Below are 5,477 nucleotides of genomic sequence, written 5' to 3'. Positions count from 1 at the left end.
GGCGGCCTTAAATAGGTGGCGACGGCTTCTGCTGCTATAGCTCGGGCCCTGAAGGCCCCCAATTCACAATGCAAGGCCGGTCCCCCTTTTCTTACAAAAAGATTGCCAATCAACTTTACCAAATAAAGATTGCCTATCGCAAGAAGAGAGCGACTTTCAGAGAGAAAAAAGGAAGCCCCCTGGTGATTTCTTGATGGTGATTCTTGATTCTCATTGATGACTTCACGCCGATGTTAGCGACTGTTGCAACTTCCACATGGTAGGTTCTCACTATCAGAGGATCTTGGCTCTGATATTACTTGTCACGATCTTGAATGCAGGGATGCACATGTGTGTAGATGATGCATAAATTGAAGGAGATCGGCCCTCCAAATGGGGTGGAAGGAGTACCCACATGAGTGTATTTTTGCTAGACTTCTCTACATGCTCCACACAAGCCACAATCCATATGCATGCAAATGCCCATACTCACACACCATGAATGACACGAGAAGGTACAACCCTCATGCCTCTTGGGATCACATCCTTTGGGCATACCCCATTATTCTACCCTTAACCTATGACTCCTTATGCCTACCATTGATTAATGCAATACCCATGCACAATGCTACGCTTTCCTAACCATCCTAGGACCTAATGCAAACGTGCATATTTTATTATATTCAATTGGCTAGTTTACCTTGTGACAACCATAGGGTAATGTACAGATTCCCTAGAATGATCCACTAATCATGTCATGACATCGTCTTTGGCTGTTTGACTGGTCTCTCTTGATCTTCATGTTTTTGGTACCTCCACTGTGGGGTTCCGTTTTGCCAAGATTTTCTTCATTGCATGACTTCTATACTATCGTTTATCTTCCGTACAAGCTATGGCGGCCAGCAACACAACCGAGAGCATTGTAGAGGCCATTGATACTGAAAGCACTACTTTTGGGAGAGGTTTCGCACTTTTCGTTCATTTTTCTTCATCTTCCTTCACTTCAAATTGATATTCCTTTGCTTACTTCCCTTCTTTTGTCTTGATTTCCCGCATATTTGGAGAAGAACTTTGGAAACCATCAACAAGAGAAGTCGAATGAGAAACCGTATGATGCGAGTTCGGAGTCCAGCGGTTCGTTTTGTTATTTTTCTCCGTTGTCTGCGAGTTGGATCATGCTAGAACTGTAGAGTCTCATGCTATTGCGATTCATGAATAGTAGTCTTGGGCGCTGTCTATTCTGAGCCATGCCTGTGTGGATAGTTTTGTTCAAGGAATTTTTAGTTCGGATACGAACATCAATCCGACTGGGATGTTTTGTGTCAAACGGTTGTTGGAGAGGTTAAGGTAAGGGACGTGGGAGATGCCAGCAATGAGATGGGCATTACCCGAGCTACACGAAACGTCCTTCCAACAGTAGCAAGGGTTGGGAACGTTGAGCTGTGAGGCAGAATTAAACTACAAGGATCGTGAGTAACCGAGAATGGTGTAGATGTCACAGATTCTCAAGCAATTCGTGCATATTGGGTAGCCAACCAAAGATTTCTGCCAGTTGTCCAAGACAGGCAATCATCCTACGATTGCAAGAATTCCCAGAAAAAGCTGTTCGATTGTTGATGTGATTACACGAAAACATTCTAGGTATCGTTACACTAGCTCTTGCAATCCTTTGCGGTTCCAACAACTATACATGCGATGCCCACCAAGAGCTTCCAAGAATGAACGGTAGAGCAGAAGATTGCAAAGGAAGCAGGAGCGAAATGTTTCATCTTGCTCCTTTCTTGATAAGGTATTAGCGTTTGGCAAATAAAATTTTGGCATCCTGAGCCTAAACTGGTACTCGTTGTTGACCATGTGCTGTTCATTTATTACTTACACACGTTGCCATATGCCAGAACGACATAATGTTTGTGATCTTGCCTAATGCATAGCGCAATGAACCTGTACTTTTTATTCAGCTTCTTTTCGATCTCCCAATTTTTCTCATAGCGTATTGAACTCCTTGGGTGCAGCTGTTAACTGTGGAATTGTGAGGAAGGCCTATCCTAATTTCTGCGTGCTTCACTCAGCACTACTATCTGACTGTTTTGTTTCACTCTGTTGGCTCACTTACCCTTGAGCAGTAGAGATTTGTAATGTTTGAGTCGTTTACGAGATTTGTAGAGACTTTTCTCTATGCTTCAAGAGGGTTAGTGTCCCTTTGTCTTTTAATAGTTTTTTTTCATGTGCATTATGAACTGCTTGCATGCTTGCAGAGGAGGATACATATTTATGTGCAAACCATGGGTATTGTGTGGTTTATTCCCTCTGCTCTTGACAAACCACATAGAATTTATTTTTGATTGCATTATGTAAGGGTGCTTGTTGACTGACTGGGGCAGAGGATTTACATGGAATGAGGACATGTATTTACTTTTCTGCCCATTTCTTACTGAAGAATCTGCAGGCTACAGCCCGTTGTCACGTTCTTTTGTGGAAGGCATTCCATCGTATTACGAGAAATCAAGGGAGAAGGACACTTGGAAGGGTAAAGAGCCTGGAGGATGTTGACATTTGTTGCAATGAGGGTAGCAACGTTTTCAAGGGTAAGGGCAATCCATCTGCATTAGTTATGTGTGTTTGTTTTTCTCTTTAGTTTTGTTTTATTGCAATGGTCATTGCCTCCCATTCTATAGGCTTATCACCACTCAATACCGCATGAGAAGTTTGTCAATCATCCAAGTTTCCAATGACCAATATTGAAGGTATGCCAATTGATCATTTGTGGTGGACATGTTTTTATATTAACCTTAATGTCTGAAAGTAAGTTCAAGCATGTGCTGATCATCTCTTTACACACGTATTGCTTATTTTTTCTGTTCATTAGAGGATACAACTTCCTCCAATGCACCTTTGGCTCTGACTCCGTACTATAAGGCTTTGAAGTCCGGTGGCATTTCAAACATTGGTGCAATTAAGAAATCTAGCTCTGCGAAATCTTTAAGGAAAGCTTTTCTTGCTGCGGCTAGGCAAGCTTACGCTGAAGGTAGTCACATAGATATTTTGGGGAAATCTGCTGTTGTATGGCAGCGATAGATGTTGTGTAAAAAAAGTAGTGACACTTGTCCACAATTGTGATTTTTGCTGCAGGTATTTTTTACAGAAACCGTAGGCTATGGTTGCAAGTATAGGTCATAGTGACTGCAGTATTTTCTGTTTCTAATGCGCTTTTGAGCCTAGAAATAGATGTAGTAAGCATTTTGCACAGAACATCATCGTGAGCACATGTTGTCCTATGTAGTGAACTGGTTGTTTTCACATAGTGGACAGTTATGAGGTCCTGTATGTTGTCCAAAACAACGTTCATTTAATACATGATCACTTGTTCACTTTTGACATGGAATTCAAATTCTTTTGCAATCGGATTCCCTCTTGCGTACCATTATCTCGAATATTTATTGGTGTAGATTCCATTCTGTTGCTCGCACTAGTGTCTTTGATTGCAGCCTAAGTGATGATATGAGTGGGGCACAATATTCTTTGCACAACATGCTTTAATCACGTTGAACTTCATCTAGCACGGTTGTACACTGGCTTGCAGCCATTAAAAACTCATCAGTGAAACAGGAATTATCTGAGGAGGTGAATTCATTGCGTGATCCTGTAGCTAGGTCCATTTGTCAGCCTCCTTTGAGTGCACCAGAGCGTGCATCAACAGTGCTAGCTGCTCCACCAAACTTTGTGCGAGGTGGAAATTCACTTCCAGTACTGTGAATTGTAGAGTTTTCTGAGTTCATACGATTCCCGTTCGCATTTGAGGGGAGGCTTTTAGTCAAATATGGGACTTATAAGGCTAGGGAGGCATTATATCCCACATGTTTGAGGGCCGATTTCACTGATAATGACAGTCACTTTGGTTGTGCCACATGTGTATGTGCCCCAATATAGAGATAACCTAGTCATTGACTCCTCCTACCAGATTTAGGGCCCCACCATTGTTAAGAAAACTATTGGTGAAGGTGGAACATGCAACTTGTCCCTTCAACATGTAGATGCGACTATGAATGTTATTAGAGGAGAACCTTTCGAAGGTGTTCTTAGAATGCTTCCTGAGACCACAATTTCTTGTTACGTGCCTTGGGCATCTCCTATCATTTGCTTTTGTGATAATAAATGCTGACACAGATAGTTTGACAATAGCAGATGGGCCGTTGCACGAAGACCGAGCTATTGTAAGTATCAGTATGTTGTCATAGATAATTTTGTGAGACAACAGCTCTCCATCAAAGTCGTTAATCTGATTTTTGAACAACATTCTTTCAACTTCACACTTTGTTGGCGAGCGGAAGAATGTATTGTCACGCTTAATCCAGGAATACCATGAAGAGGGCATTGTCATGTACACCCTCAGAAATGTCTCCTACATGCATGGAAAAAATTCCTTGGGTTTTATTGATTTTACTATTCTAGCTGAGACCCCAGATGGGCAAAAGAGAGGAATTGTAGTAGCAAGCATTCATGAGCCAAGTTTCAGACTTGGGGTACGGGCGGAAGGTATGATGTGTTGACAATCGAAGGTTTTGAAGTACATACATAATGCTTTTTGTCTGAATGATTCATTTCGTGTTTTTAATAGGTGATGGGCGTGCTTCATTTCACACCTAAATGGTCAGCTTATTGACTACCAGTGCGCTTCATGTGGAGGCGTACAAGTTAGCCGTGAGCTAGGTCGCCCTTTTTGTTTTACATGTGACTTGGTGCAACGTATAGTCAAAACTCCCTGCTTGACTGGACGGATCCTTTTGCCAAATGCTTCAGATGTTGCTGTGCAGATTTGTGGGAACCATGTGGACGCTCTTCTCTAGATAGACGCTCCATTCTTGGAACTTCATGCTACTAGCGTTGTGCAAACTTGTTCGCTGTTGCTCGACATCAAGCCTAGTGGCAGCTTCACAATAAACAGTGTTGGGTCCATCATAGCGTTTGAACCCAATGCATGATGATGTTGCATAGTACAAGGAGCGAGTTGCTTGAGCTCCTTCTCGAATAATTTGCAATGTAATAAGTGGATTCCCAATGACATGGAAAACCAATGTTTTTTGTTTGGGCAATGTTATATACATCACCTGTGTCCACAAGTTTGTTCGAACTTTTATGTTCGTTCAGCTTGCCTCACAAACATTGACTTGTCCCAACATATTTTCTGCTGCTGCTGTTTGTACCTTCAATTTTCTTTTGAAATGAATTGGAGCAGAATATGTTTATGTGATGTGAATGTAACAGCTCAATTGGAGTAGAATATATTTATGTGATGTGAATGTAACAGCTCAGTGAACATGTTGTTGATGCCATGTCATTGAAATTAATCAGTAGCACACTGTACACTTTTAATTTTTTACTTCATTTCCATACCTCTGCTGAGAAGTTTTTGGCTCATTGTTGTTTATTGTTCCCAAATTAATCCGATACGTGAAAGAATCAATTGGAGCAGAATATATTTATGTGATGTGAATGTAACA

The 5,477-nt window shown here is 41.5% G+C and overlaps 1 long non-coding RNA gene across 7 annotated transcripts; it reads left to right on the top strand.

Annotated features, from left to right (window-relative positions):
* Nucleotides 1-802: 802 nt before the first annotated feature.
* LOC147898796 (uncharacterized) lies at nucleotides 803-5,203 on the top strand. Of its 7 annotated transcripts, none has more exons than XR_015541548.1 (5): nucleotides 803-941; nucleotides 2,426-2,564; nucleotides 2,655-2,723; nucleotides 2,846-3,004; nucleotides 4,791-5,203. It is a non-coding gene; the product is annotated as an uncharacterized LOC147898796 (long non-coding RNA). The 7 variants fall into 7 exon arrangements; XR_015541547.1 differs by having other exon boundaries at nucleotides 803-2,167; XR_015541545.1 differs by having other exon boundaries at nucleotides 803-2,564.
* The last annotated feature ends 274 nt before the right edge of the window (nucleotides 5,204-5,477 follow it).

This window comes from Dipteris shenzhenensis, chromosome 9 (genome assembly GCF_047967505.1).
Source record: "Dipteris shenzhenensis isolate YYH24624 ecotype China chromosome 9, Dip_SZ_1.0, whole genome shotgun sequence".
Taxonomy (NCBI): Eukaryota; Viridiplantae; Streptophyta; class Polypodiopsida; order Gleicheniales; family Dipteridaceae; genus Dipteris; species Dipteris shenzhenensis.
This window is presented reverse-complemented; position numbering and strand designations above follow the sequence as displayed.